At 39.4% G+C, this 15,353-nt stretch overlaps 1 protein-coding gene across 6 annotated transcripts in view; it reads left to right on the top strand.

Moving 5' to 3' along the window:
* The window catches only part of Zhx3 (zinc fingers and homeoboxes 3), a 122,332-nt gene that overhangs the window by 16,953 nt on the left and 90,026 nt on the right, over positions 1-15,353 (top strand). The window contains exon 1 of one of the 6 annotated variants that reach the window (XM_021156999.2): positions 4,747-11,512. The exons of 4 other annotated variants lie outside the window; for them this stretch is intronic. The gene's annotated coding sequence lies outside the window, so the exon portion shown is untranslated. Of the gene's footprint in view, positions 1-4,746; positions 11,633-15,353 lie in introns of those variants that run through there. One more of the 6 variants, XM_021157001.2, reaches the window with a different exon arrangement.

Genomic DNA, 15,353 nt, shown 5'->3' with positions numbered 1-15,353 from the left:
GAGAGAGAGAGAGAGAGAGAGAGAGAGAGAGAGAGAGAGAGAGAGAGAGAGAGAATGTGTGAGCACTTGTGTATGGGTGAGCATCTTTGTTTTTCTGTCTCTGATTTATTTTTAAGGCAGAAAATTTGAGTAACAAACACGTAAGGGAAAAAAATCCTCATAATTTACAAACACTAGTAAACTAGTTTGGCGTTTATCTTTTTCAGTCTTTTGCTCCCAGGTATATGTGTTTTCTTTTTTCTCTCTCTCAAAGTGCTACCAGCCTATATGAGTTTTATCGTATACTTTTCCTTCCAATAGATTGTGAGGGGTATGTCTTGATTTTATGAGCAATTATTTTCCCTTTAAATTTTTTTTAAAAAAAAGAAGAAGAAGAAGAAGAAGAAAAGAAATCCAGGTCTCAAGTGTTGTATGCTTGCAGCCCTCCAGTAACTTCTCCTGCAGTCCTCTCTATGGGCTATTGCGCTACCTGTCTCCAACCTGGCCAAATCAGTCTCAGCTGTCTTTTTAAGAACTTCAGTCATACTCCAGCCTCAGCACCTCTGCATTTATGCTTCCTCTGTGTACACAGCTAGCCTAGATACTGTAAAGTTAAGATGGGTCTCCTTAACTTTAGATCTTCAAGATTTCCCAACAACTCTACAAGATCACATCACCCTCTGCTGTACTTAGCACCACTTGGTAGTATTTATTTGTTGGTTTATTGTCTGTCTCCTTTGCTATCTAACCAGATTGAGGCCTTGTTTCACTGAGTACCCTCAGGGTTTAGAACTGCTCCTGCTCCACTATAGGTATTTAGTATTTGCTCACTGAGTAAACAATGGATGCTAGTTGTCCATCTAGTCATGTGAATTGCTGGTAGACTTCTAAGTAGCTATATCATGAGGTGGAGTAACACATTTTTAAACTCTGCAATTTTCCTCTTGTTAATATATCCTAGATGCAAAGTGAGCCTTAGTATCTTGAAAAGAATGACAGTCTTAGGGGCTGGAGAGACAACTCAGCAGCTAATAGCACTGGCTGCTCTTGCAAAGAGGACCAGGTTCTATCTCCAGGACACATATGGACAACTATCTGCAACTCTAGTCCCAGGAGTCCAATGCCTTCCACTGGCTTCTGTGGGTACCAGCAGAACAGTGGTGCACAGATATACCCAAAGACAAAACATCCATACACATAAAAAATAATAATAAAATTAGAAAGAAAGGCTGGAGAGTTGGCTCAGCAGTGAAGAACACTTATTGCTCTTGAAGAAGATCAAGGTTTGAGTCCCAGCACCCACATGGCAGCTCAGAACTATCTCTAACTCCAACCCCCGGGAAACTGACACAGTTTTCTGACCTCCATAAGTACCAAGCACACATCTAATGCTCATACATACATGCAGACAAAACACTCATACACACAAAATAATAAAATCAATGAATCTTAAAAGAAAAGAAAAGAAGACTTTGATTTAATTTGAACAGTTTCAAGAAGAAACATTTTTTGGCGAATGTTTTTTTGGCTTTTGGAGCAGTCTAAAGCGTCCCAGTTTAGTAGTTCTTAGCGGTAGTATAAGCCTTAAGAGCATAGTGAGCTTTTTGTGTCCACAGATACCCAAAGGTGTAATTACAGCCTTGATGTGTTTTCATCTGGGGGGGTAGCTGTAATATTTACTTACTTTCTTGGCAGTTCTGTCCTTTTATCTCTCTGCTCATCAGTTTTGGATGGCTTTGGAGGTGCACTTACTTGCTTGTTTTTTGTTTTGGTTTTTTTTTTAATTTTATATTTAATCCTTGACCTTTGAGCAGTTTTCATCTCTTGTGTGACCTTTGAGCTGTTGGAAAGTATGGGCTTCATCTTTCAGGAGAAAACAACATCTGTAGTAAATAAGGATGGGGAAAATTGTATTTTTGAGTGTAAAATAAAATTCTTATAGGTTTGAACATCAGATAGGCTACTTTTGTTTTTAGGGGGGGAGTTTGTTTGAGTTTGGGGGGGGGAGATTTAATGTTTTCTCTGAACCTTTCCTAGAACAATACAGACCAGAGACCTTAGAAAAAACTTTTGATGCTTATGTTTCAAATATGTAAGAACTTGGTTGTGTAGTATATATGTCCTAAATGGAAATTTTATCCTGCCTAGGGACTATAGGGAATATGTTAAAGTTTATTCATCAGTGGACTTTTGTTGCAAATGTATTTGCGTGCAAGTCTGTGTGCTTTTGTAGAGGTTGCCTAATCCTATTCAGTTTTAGATTTCCATCTCTCCCTCTGAGACAGAGTCTTGATGTATAGCTGAAGCTGCCCTTGAACTCACTGTATAGCTTAGGGAATCCTTGAGCTTGTAATCCTCTAGCTTCAGTTTCCTAAATTCTGGGAATTAAAGCATGTAATCACCATAGCTCAATATTATCATTTCTTTCCTCAGCGATTTATCTTTTCTCACTCAGCTATTTCTCTTCTCTCATTATATTCCTATCCCAGTTAGTCTCACCCAAGACTTTAATATACATTACATGGAGACAACTCCCTCGTTAAAGCGTCTCTTCCTCCCCCCCCCCACTCCCTGCTTGAGGCTTGCATTTTCATCTATCAAACTTTCCTGTTGTCTTTGCTTGCTGCCTCATCTCAAACTTCACATGTCTACAAATTGCCTGCTCCCTCCACTCCCGTTTCATGCTATCGATAGAACTTGGGGCCTTGTGTTACTAACTAATCATCCTACAGATGAGCTAAATCCAAAACCCCCAATTTGGTCTTTCAGTCTCCTGCTCAAACTTCCACATCTGTTGTCTTCATTCTTGACGCATCCATCCCTCAAGCCACCCCAGAATATTTCAAGTTCTGTTCCTTCCTAATCTTGCATTCTCTTTTCTCAGCTGGATGACTATTGGATGCCTCTCAGCTGGTCTTCTAGCCTCACTCTCTCCTGCTTCTTCTACAGAAGCCAGGGTGAAGTGGTTAAAAGACAAGGGCAGACTACCTCTTTGTTGAGTGGCTACCCACTGTACTGAACAGTCATATCTGTAAATACTTTGAGGTGCCACCCAGCTCCTACTGCTCTCTCCAGTCCCTGCTCATTACTTGTGTTTGTCAGGTTGAACATCTTCAATTCCTCAAATATCCAGGTTCTCCTCCTCTTTTGTATAAATCCTTCTCTTTATCTGGCACTCTTAGAAAGACCCTTCTCTTCAGAATGGCTATTACTGATGGTCCCTTGTATAGAAGCTTCCTTCTCATTCACATATGCATTTCCTGTTAGGACTTCACTAAAATCCCAAGAATTTCATTTATATGTTTCTTTCCTTCGTTATTGTCTCTTTGCCAATACATTACAAGATGTGTGTGTGAGGACAGTTTTGCCTTGGTTATGGTACCGCTCTGGTGTGCAGCTCTCTCTGTAGGATCGTGTAGGTTAATGTTTCAAGCACATTGAATAATGATTATAATATCTAACCGTTTTGAGATTTATTAAGTACAAGGTCCACTGCTAAGTATAGTTACACATTGGGAGACGCTGGTAAAGTACAATGACATTTAAGTTACCATTTCTCTTTGTAGTTGAGGAAATGGAGTTGAAAGTAACACAGTTAAAAAGGTAATTTAAAAGTAACACAGTTAAGAAAGTAGTAGAGTTTTGTTTGTTTTTGTTTTTCTAGAGAGCATTTCTCTATATGACAGAGCTCTGGCTCTTCTGGAACACCCTCTGTAGACTAGGCTGGCCTCGAACTCACAGAGATCTGCTTGCCTCTACCTCCTGAGTGGTGGGGTTAAAGGAGTGAGCCACCAGGCCTGGCTAGAGTTAGGATATTAATCCACATGATCTTTCAGCCTTTCATTTTAATAATCTCTACCCTTTAACATGAACATGAGGGATACTGATATCTTTATACTTAATTACTGCTCATGTTTGTGTTTTTAAGGGTATATGAGAGCTAAAACCAGAACATTTGTGTTACAATCTTACATACTTCTGCAAGTTTTTTTCTTTATGTGTGTATGTATTTATGTATGATTGTGTGTGTGTGTTATATACATGCTTGTATGAGTGTGTGTGTGTGTATACAGGTATACATGTGTTTGTGTGAGTATAGAGGCCAGAGTTGGACTTCAGGTGTCTCACTCTGTAGTCCTTCTGGCCTGAAACTCCCTATGTGGACCAGGCTGACCTCATACTTACAGAGATCTATCTGCCTTTTCTTCTAGAGTGCTTGGATTAACAGCCGTGCATCCCAAACATTTGGTCTTTTAAAAAAAATCAGCTGTAAATGTAAGAGAAAAAATAGTTCTTATTTCATAAGGTCATTGTGAGAAGCAGAATTACACACACAAGAAAATCAGTGTCATTTATAAGGAAGGAAGGCTTGTAATCTCACCCACAAATATGGCTTGGTTGAGAATGAAAGACATACAGTTAATAATTTTGTATTCTTTCACTGACCCTGGTTTTGAGTTGGGATTTGTAATTATTCTGTGTATTCATGATAACTTTAAGTTTGAATTTAAGCTTGTTTTATGGTTGTGAGGCAAGATAGCTTTCTTCTTTTAAAACTTATCTCTGTCTTTAAGATTCTTAGAGGAGAGAGTTTACAAGAGGCTATTTTCCTTTTCTACAAAGTTACCCACTGGGGCTGGAAGATAGCTCAGTGGTTAGGTATACTAGGTACTCTTCCAGATGCCCTGGGTTCTGTTCCCAGCATCCACATAGTGGCTCACAGCCATCTGTTGTTACTACAGCCTCAGGAGGTCTAATGTCTTCTTCTGACCTCCAAATGCATTAGGCACACAAATGGTGTGCAAACATATGTGCAGGTAAAACTACTCATATGCACAAAATAAAATAAATCTAAATAAACATGTTAGTAAGTTACTCACCAGTGTGCTGCTTGCTTCAGGGATGCTTAACTCCAGGGAGCTTACTTCAGATAATCACTTGAACAGTGGGCCCCATTACCTGGCCTGCTCAGGTATCATGAAGTTGGCAGCCATCATAATGGGCTCTCTGAGCACAGTTGCATTTTCTGGTGGGATGGCTTATGAGGGAGTAAGAGTGTAAGAGCCTCCATCCTCTTTTTATTAGTTGCTTTTCTCATTGCTGTGACCAAATACTTGACTAAAAGCAAACTAAGCTTTAAGAAGGGATACAGTTCTTCATGGAGAGAAGGCATGGTGACAGGAGGCACCTGGTCACATTGGGTCCACAGTCAGAAAGCCAAGAAATATGCATTTTGGCATAAAGCTGGTTTTCCCCTTTTAATTAAGTTGAGACTACAGTTCATGTGGTGGTGCTGCCTATATTCAGCAACAGTCTTTCTCAAAAGTTAATGATTTCTGGAAAGACCCTCACAGACACACTCAAATCTGTGCTTTACTAATAACTTGTTTGTTAATCCATCCAAGTTGACAATTGAAATTAACCAATAGAGAATGAAGTTGTTTGCTTAGAATAAATGGGAAGAGTCCAAAGGAGAAAGGAGACATTGTGGCAGCCAATTAAGATTGGATGGATGGAGAATAAGTTTGAAACAATGTCTATGCTTGTTAGGCAGCATGGAGATAGGAGATGATAGGATTAATTGGGACACTAGTAGCATTTAACCACCTAATTTGGGGAGCAATGAAGGCATATGGTTGCGCTGAGCCAGAGTTGGCATTTGTTAAGGGGGAATGGGCGGACAGTGAAGCAGGTGCAATGAGAGTATTGGTCAGAAAGTGATTAACATGACAGATGGGCTGCCAAGCCTGCATGGCAAGGAGAAAAGGCCTAGAGGTGTTGATGAAGTCAAGGGATGAGTGTTTTGGAGTGATGGAGTCATACCAGGATGTGGCTAGAGAGACATGTGCATGGAAGATTCAAGAGTTGGAGCAGTTAATTAGTTGGCATGACTGACTTCTGTGTTTTGCCACAGACACTAACCACTGAAGTGAACTCAGTGAAGATGGATGAAGTCAAGGAGATTTAATAACTGAGCAGTGGAAGAGTTGTTTTGGTTGTCCCTAAAGTTAGAAAAGCCATTAGAAGCATGCCAAGATTTCTGGAGCTGAGAGAAGGAAGAGCTAGGTCTGTAGAGGAATTTTAGTTCAGCAATATGGTTGTTCTAGAATGGGATCACATCCACAGATATGAACCGGCTGGAATGCAGACAAGCCCTTAGGGCACAACTTTAATCCCAAGCAATGATGTCTATGGAGGAGCAGACAAAGTTGATCAATCAAAGAAAGATTTGACAGAATAAGTCAGAGATAGGATATGCCCAACTCTTATGAGAACAGACAGTAAAGAGAGGCTACTTAAAAGAACAGAGAAGGGGAAAGAGAGTCAATTCTAGAGGCAAGTTGATTCGTGCAGTTCAGTTGAGCTCAATTCAGAGCATAGCAGTTGACTTTGGAGCAGTTCAGTTTGTGGATTTCAATGCAGTCTTTGCAAGCAGAGCAATTTAGTCAGAAGCTGAGAGGAGCAAATTTCAATCAGTTAGCTGGAGAGGAGTTTGAACTAGAACAGCTGAGTTGACCCAGCCAGCCAGAGTTCTGAAAGAGCTAGAAAGGGTGAACTTATTCAGCAAAAAGTCTCAGAGGCTGAAACATTCCAGGACTAGGTTAGCAGACAGAGGGTAGAAACTGAAGTCTTCAAGGTCTGGGTTTGTAGAAGATTAGATTGTATGGAGGCTAGAAGCTTTCAGGCCTAAACTTAGGGATAGTTAGACAGGAATGTTGTAGGCTCAGCCCAAGCCATGTATTCTTAAAGCTTGGGTATGGCTCTCATTTCATCACTTCTTCTGAGGAAATAAAAGTGACGTTTACATTTACATAGGTCTCAAGTGAATGAAGTGAGGTAAGAGGTCCCAGCAGTGGAAGACACCAAGAGTGTTAAACCAGTCTATAGGAGCTTCAAATTATTGGTAAATTCTGCCCAAAAGAGGAAGTTGAAAGCATGACACAAGATGTACTACTGGTTGTAAGTTCTCTAGGAGAATTCAGCTTTGGCTTACTTTGTTGTAATTCAAATGATCTGCCCTGGTGGCAAGTATTACCTTGTTTCTAGAATGTATATGAAAGCCATCTTAAAAATAAGCGTTACCAGGCTTTATCATATGGAACTATCTGGAGGAGAGGAGCTTATGAATATATATTTAACTTTTCCTCTACCATATACATAATACTTGACAATTCTTTATAATTAGCCAGGAGGCTGGCTTGGATGAAGTGCATCAGAGTAGGACTGTCTTTCAGTGTCAGAGATTGAACTCTGGCTTTACACATGCTAGACCAGTGTTCTGTCTTTGAGCTATACCATCTGGAAGGTAATCTATACCTGTTGTATTTTATTTATTAAGACATCACTAACATTTAACAAGGCTCCGGATCATTTGCATATGTTAGCCTTTAATTATTTAAAATGACTCACTCATCGAGAATGCCCAGTTCCTTATTTTTGATAATTTGTTTTTTTTAATTAGCATAATAAAATTTAAGAACTATACAGTGTAGATTGCTTTTATGGAAGAATAGCTGAAAATGAACTCAGGATCATAGTGAACATTTAAAATAATTAGAAATTCAGTCACATGATGCTTAACAAGAGGAATATGTTCTGAAAGATGCTTCATTGGGTGTTCAGCATAGAATATGCTTACATAACCAGGGATGTATGATTGTGGTTTGCATAAGAATGGTCCTGTAGACTCATCTATGAATGCTTAGTCATTAGGAAGTGGAACTCTTTGAAAGGATTAGAAAGATTAATAGGTGTGCCTTGTTGACTGGGCTTTGAGGTCAAAAATCCATACCAGGACTTCTGTCTGTCTGTCTGTCTGTCTGTCTGTCTCTCTGTCTGTGTCTGTGTCTGTCTCTGTCTCCATCTCTCTCCTCTTATGGATAAGAATGTAGCACTTAGCTACTTCTACGGCACCACACTTGCCTGCTGCCTTCATGCTCCCTGCTCCCATATGCCCTGCTTTAATGATAATGGACTAAACCCCTGGAACTGTAAACATGTTCACAATTAAATGCTTTCCTTTATAAGAGTTGCCTTAGTTATGGTGTCTTTTCACAACAAAATAACAGTGACAAAGACAATGGTATAACCTATTGTTCCTTAGCTATAAGAAAAAAAAGTAGATTTTTTTTGGTGTGAAAATCAAACCAAAATAGAAAGTATAGTAAAAGTCCCATGTGGTTAGAATTTTTCAGCTCCATCATAATCATATAGGGCCACCATAATATACGCAGTCCATTGTTGATTGAAACATCATAATGTGGCTCATGACTGTGTAGTATGGTAAATGGAAAACCAAAATAATGGGATGTATATGGCTTGGTATGTGGGGAAGGTGGAGCCCTAAGTGATGCTAGTGAGGCCTTCACAGGAAAGGATTAACCCCAGGTTAGCAAGACTTTTGGATAACCATGATCTCATTTCTGAATATCTTTTTCAGGGATGTTGGTGATGGAGTGCTGTGGAGTGGGTTAGCTGCTTAGTGTCCTTTACTCTGGGAGGCTAAGTACAAAAGGGCTGGCAGAAAAGCTGTGAAGCAGCTCAAGGGAGTTCTTCCTGGTTGAGGGCTCTGTATGCTTGGTTTCTAGGTATGGTCTGCCTCAAAAAAAAAAAAAGTTACCTTGTTAGAGTGAATTATCTCTCACTGATTGAGTGTGTTCCTATGAGTGAGTCGTCACTTCTTTGTCAGGTAAGTGAAAGCCAGATCTTTGTCCTAAATTTCTGGAGAGTAAAGGGCTAGAAGTTTTGCCCTTGTAAAAGCTATTTTGTTTCTGAAGTGGGTGGGCCTTTGGCACTTAGTGGTCAAAAGCAGAAAGTACAGTGAGGTCTTTGAAGGAAGGAGAATGTATCAACTTACTGTTGTGGAACTTGGAAGTGGGAGTTGATTATTGCTTCCCATTGTTTGTTGGGTGAAAGTTACACTCCACAGATTGATACTTAAGGACTTCCACTGTCTTTGATCAGTTCTACCAGGCTTCTTAATCTTTTGGCTTTATTCTAGCTCCTTTGTGTGTCAAGCCAAGAGTACCTTTGATAGAACACTAGAATGTGATATGAGAGACCAGATGCTGTAGTGAAATGCCTTTTGACTTTGAGTCTAGTCCTGTGATTCAGTCTCAGCTTCTCCATTTACTAGTGACTTGCTCCTCTGAGTCATTTTCATTTCTAATCCATTTATAACCCTTTGTAATAATAGTAAGAGAGGATGATGAGTGTTAAATTAGAAACTTTAGTTTAACAAGAAACTTTATTTTAAAATTTCTTGATAAAGATTAGTAAATCATAGAGACTGTCATTAGACTATTCCTAATCCTTACTCCAAGCTCTTATATAAATTTTCTTCTTTACTACTGTATCCTCTGCCTTCAGATACTTAAACTCAGCTTATATGAGTAGAGAAGCTCTAGCTTATATAATAGACAATGCTACTGAGACCTCAGTGACCAAAAATAATAGACATTTTTGTGCTCATTTCTAATACAAATAGTGTGGAAGAGGAGACCCAGTCCTATGAATACCTGCTGGTTTTAAATCATGGTTGCCTAAGTTGTCCCTGGGTGTCAGTGGTCAACAGCATGAGGGAAGAGACTGATAATGAATGAATGAATGAATGAATGAATGAATGAATATCTAGGAGGCTTTTATGTACCAGACTTAGGATGGGAGCTGGTGAGTTAATTCAAAGAAGAAAAGATTGAAAAGGAGCATGTACTGGGTAGGAAGTGAGTTTGGTTGTTTATAGAGTTGTGAAAGGACTCCAGGAAGAGTCAGGCAGGACCTGTATGGTGCAAGACAGAATGAAGGGGTCCTTCTGTCTGGATAGCTAGGGATTGAGAAGGCTGGAGAGCCTTAGACTAGCTCCTGGTGAAGGCAAGTGGTTGCCAAGGTCAGGAGAGACAGGACAACTAGGGTATTCCCATACCTTCTGAAGTAACTTTCCTAACAGCTCTGGAGACGTTGTAGCTCTTTAAAGCCCACACAACAGGCAACAGAGAGAAATGAGTTAAGTCTGTAGTGCTGAGAACTAGGAAAATCTTACCTGGATGATTAGACAACTGAGGCCACAGATGAAATGGCTGGCAGAGAACCCCTGGGCATGGGGTAGAGGAAGCTCTTTGTAGATGACCTCCCCTTAGGCTGCTACAGTTGGGGGTGGGAGAGTAAGAAAATAGAAGCATTTCTAGGAGGAAGCAGCAGTTTGAGTAAGTGTGGTCCAAGATTGAAAAGAGCCAGGTAGGAGGGAGAGCCTAGATCATCCAAGAACTTACAGGCTTGTCAAGGAGTTGAGACTTACTCCAAGGGCAGCAGGAAGCCATTATACACTTTGAGTGATGGGTAAAATTATCTCAATTTATATTTGGAAAGACCATCCCATCCAGCTGTTGTATGAAGATTGGGTGGAGAGGAAGCAAGCATATGATTTCAATGTAGTAGATAAGGTAAGAAGAAGAATTCAAAAAGGCTAGTCTAGAGCTCAAATCAGTGGTCATGGGTGGAAAATAAAATTTGATCCTATGTTTCCTGTTAGCTCAATCTGTTCTAAACCAAGCTTCCTGTGGGTATCCTTATCCATGGCCTCTACTTCCTCACCTGTGGTTCAGCCCCTATGCTCTAGCTCTGTAACTCCCTGAAATGTCTCAGGCACCACCCAGGGTCCTTTGTTGTTTGCTAGTCCAGGTCATTCACTCTTGCCTAGATTCATACTGTAATCAGTTCCAGCCTAGACCTGCTTTCCCCTTTAATGCTTCTATTTTTTTGGCCTTCAGGCCTGTGACCTCTTCCAGGTCCTAAGTTCTCAGACCAGTCCTGAAATGAAGGCATTCTTGAGATTTCTAAACCTGAATTTCCTGGATTTAGCTGTGTTCCTTTTTTTAAAAAAAATGAACCTTCTCTTTTTTCATCAAGCCCTCCCAACTTTATCTCAGGTGCCCCCACTGAAGCGTTCCCTGACCCCTCTGGCCATGTAAGGCACCACTCCCTGTTTTCAATTCTTATGGATAATAAACTGGATACTCACAGTAGCACTTAGCACAGTGTTTACTTATTTGTCTGCACAGTTAATAGTACATGAAAGATAGGATTTACAACAAAATGTTTCCTGATCTAGGCCAAAGATTGCTTTCTACATTTTAGGTGAAAGCCACACTTCATTATGAAGATGTCTGTTCCTAATTGTATGGCCTTTTATAGACCATTCATTTCTCACCAACTCTGAAGGCTGGAGTTTGGATATAATATCTTCTGTCAACAGAAGAAATTAGTTTAATTTGGAATAATCAGAAATTGTCCTCATATTCTGAAAGGAACAAAAAGACTTAAAAATCTTAATCATTTCAAAAGAACTTGTAAAGACTGTACTTCTTACTGGCATCTCTGCTGCCTTACTCATGCTCCAGAATCTTTGTATGCGCCTTGTACTTTGTGATTTCACAGTTCTGGGTTTGACCTTACAATTGCCTCCATGGAGATGGGCACTAATGTTCTGTGCTGAATTGTGTTAGCCATGGAAAGCAGCAAACAGGCTGGATGAAAGGTGAGTTTCTTCCTTTCCTGTCCTTGTCTCCTGCCAACTAGCTCATTGTGGTGAGGGAAAGAGAGGAGATGAACAGAGATGGTGCTGTGTCAGTTAGTGCATAATCCAACATTTTGCAAGGTCAGTAAGGTTTGATTGGCTAATGTCAATAAACTCTCATGTCTTTCTACTCTCTTGAATTTCCCCTTTTTGTCTTTTACTTCTAAAGCCAATCTCCTTTTTTTTCCCCCACAGGTAGAACAAATAAAATACAAATAAAATAAATATTGAATCACTTTCTTCCTAGTAAATATATAAACATATACACATATACTTATATTTAATGTTTTATTTTCTAAACAGAAAATAAAGCAGTCCTTAGCATCATTACTCAAAATAATGCAGCAACTTATACTTTGGCTTGATTTTTTTAATTTTTATTTACAGGGTTGCTAGAATACCTCTCAGATGAAGTAAGACTCCCTCTGTAAATGATATAGTGGGCAAACTCAGAGCACTCCTCCTCTCTTGAGTGTTTGTTGTGTTTGCTGATGAGAACTGGCACATATGCTCCATTTATTACCACTTGTATTTCTTTCTTTTGTCTAAAGTAGACATTAGGATTATAGACACTTGGGAATTGACCATAGAGTTTTCCAGTATGCCCACTGGTAGTATGCTGAGAGCTCCCTTTATGTAAGACCTCTGTTAGCTCAAGAATATTTTTCCTTAAAGGAAACCAGTCTCTTAACTCAGGAACTTTGATTCACCTACTTTGCATAGTAAACCTATCAACCATCTGCAGCCATCTAGATATGTAAAGCTGTATCTTTTACCCTCCAGTCTCTTCACACTCTGAATCCCTAGTCTCTTCAAATGTAACCTTCCTTCTTATCCTGGACACTGTAATCCTAAAAGATTGTCCCCAAAATTTTAAGGTTTTTTTTCTGCTCTCTCCCCTCATCAAACTCCTGTCAATATAGATTTCAAAGTGTTTATTTAGAGATTTTTTTTTTAAAATTGCATTTATTTTGTGGATGTGTGTACATGCATGCATGCAAATGCAATGGTGCATATGTGGAGGCCTGGGAATAATTTGGAGGAGTTGATCCTTTCCTTCCTGAATGTGGGTTCTGGGGATAGAATTTAAGTCATCAGGCTTGGGACAAATGTTTTTATCTGTTCAGCCATTTTGCTGGCCAGGACTGTTTTTATTTCAGGAGTTTTAACTGGCAAGTTCCCTGTTGTGTTTGTTTATATTTGGTAATATTGTGATATAATTACCTTTAAAAGAAAATAAATGTTTTAAATTTGGGGGGAGAAGGGAAAATGCCAGTAAAGCTATGAAATTCTAGCTAGAACTCATTTACACACATCACTTGACTCTGATGACAAGAACCAGTTTGTTACAGATATTACTAGTGCCATGCAGTAGTCCTGTGTTAATAATAATACCATTCAGGTGTAATGTTACTGACCTCATTTTAGTAAAGAAAAAATAGAGGCATAGAAAGTTTGAGACTGCAGCGTTATTCACAGACAGCAAGCTCTCTGTGCCTCCCCACTACCTCGTCAACACCTTTCTTTGTTCAGCTTTCTTTTCTTGTGCTTCATACATTGTTTAGCTTTCTGGTCTCCACAATTGGAATGTGATTTTAAAAAGAATTGACTTATTCTTGTCAACTCACCAAGACATCTAGAGGAACAGCATACACATGGTCAGTGCTGACAGAGAGTGGAGGCCGTTGGTGTGCTCTGTCTTTAGTCCCAGTAAAAAGAGGTCAAACCTCCCTTTTTCAGTCCTGAGAGTCTAGAGTCACTCCAGGCTTCATAAGCCTATCTTAAACTGGTCAAAGTCTCATGGATTGTAGAGGGCTAGAGCCAAACTAGGGAAAGTGTTTCCTTCTCTTGACACCAAATAGCACACTGTGCATAGGATTTTATTGAATCTTGAAAAGAAATGTAGACATTCTCAACTCAGGACAATTCCAAGAGAGGTTACTTAAACAAATGTAGGTTGGCTGTAGAGGAAACCATAGGAATATTATATTAACTCTAAGGTATGGTAATGGAAGAGCTGTTACTATCCTCTCTGCAAAGGAATGTTAGATGAATGTGCCCATAAGAATCCAGAAGAGATTTTTATTTGGAGGAAGATACTTTGAAAGGATCCTATACTTTTGGACAAGGGATACAAGTAGACCAAGTGCAGAGAATTCCCCTAGCCTAACCCCTCTCCTCATCCCTTACCTCCTTCTCTTGGCCTTTTTCTGGGACTTAGCATTAGCAATTGATTGGGGTCAAAGGGCACAGGGACCTATTGGTCTGATCCCCAAAGCCTAGAAGGATAGAGAAGACATAGATAATATGAAATGTACACATGTGTGTTAGGTAGAAAGTGGGATGAGAGGATGAGATGAACATTTCTCGACAGTACTGTGTTCTAGGGACTTTCTTATGACTTCATATTTTAGGGTATGTTATTTATTTATTTATTTATTTATTTATTTATTTTTACAAATGTGGAGAACTTGAACCCAAATACGTTGGCCCCGAGTCTCAGCCAGTCTTTATGATCCTGGTGGTGATGGGTGGTGTGTACCCCATCCCAAAAAGCTCTATTTCATGGCATTGTCAGGGGCAGGGGACTGTAATAGAGCTGCTGTATACCTTTCCCTTTAAATCTGTTGACATGTGGGCAAGGAAAAAGAAGAGGAAAAAAACTCAACTTGGCATGAGTGATGTTAAGCAAGATCAAATAAGGTGAAAAGTGAGAAGCAAAATAGAATCCAGAAATTTAGTTTTGCTTTTACCCAGAGTTCATGGGTAGATGCTGAACAAAGTCTTCCCACAAATGTTATTTCTATCCCCGCCCCAGTCTCTCTGTCCTTAGTTGTATTTCTCTTCCTATACATGAATATTATTATTTTTACTTGCTTATAAACTTAAAAAGCATTAAAAAAGATTTATTTATTTAATTTAAAAATGTTTATGTATATGGGTCCTTTGATGGTATGCCTGTTTGTGCACCACATTCCTGCAGTGCTCAAGAAGGCCAGAAGAGGGCATCAGATCCTCTGAAACTGAATTACAGACAATTGTTAGCTGCCATATAGGTGCTGGGAATACAACCTGGGTCCTTAGGAAGAGCAGCCAGAGCTTTTAACTGTCCTAACAACCTCTCCAGCCCATTTAAAGAGCTTTGTAAAGGATAACGAGCCAATGAAACATTAAGATCAGTTATATCACCTATGCTATTTTATTTATTAGTGTAAAGATTAGTAATGAGTTACACTTACTTTTGGTTCCTGAAACTTTTCATTATAAAAAGTATTTATTGAAAGCCATCATTGGGGCTGGGGAGATGGCTTAAGTGGTTAGAAGTATTTGCTGCTCTTGCACAGGACTCGGGTTTAGCTCTCAACATTCACATGGTGGCTAACTAAGAACAATTCTATAACTCTAGAGCGCCTTCTGCTGTACAAAAGTATACATGCAAATGTACACACAGGCAAACCCATACACATAAAATAAAGTAAGCGAATCTTAAAAAAAGAAAAGGAAAGAAAATCAATAGAGACATGGAAATTTTATTTATTTATTTATTTTTTAAAGATTTATTTATTTATTACATGTAAGTACACTGTAGCTGTTTTCAGACACACCAGAAGAGGGCGTCAGATCTTGTTACAGATGGTTGTGAGCCACCATGTGGTTGCTGGGAATTGAACTCTGGACCTTCGGAAGAGCAGTCGGGTACTCTTACCCACTGAGCCATCTCACCAGCCCGACATGGAAATTTTAAATAATGCTCTGGGGAGATGGCTAAGAGTAAGAATGCATGAGGACTTGAGTTAAAATT

This window comes from Mus caroli, chromosome 2 (genome assembly GCF_900094665.2).
Source record: "Mus caroli chromosome 2, CAROLI_EIJ_v1.1, whole genome shotgun sequence".
NCBI classification, from domain to species: Eukaryota; Metazoa; Chordata; class Mammalia; order Rodentia; family Muridae; genus Mus; species Mus caroli.
Note: the sequence above shows the minus strand (reverse complement) of the source record. Positions and strands in the feature narration are given on the sequence as shown.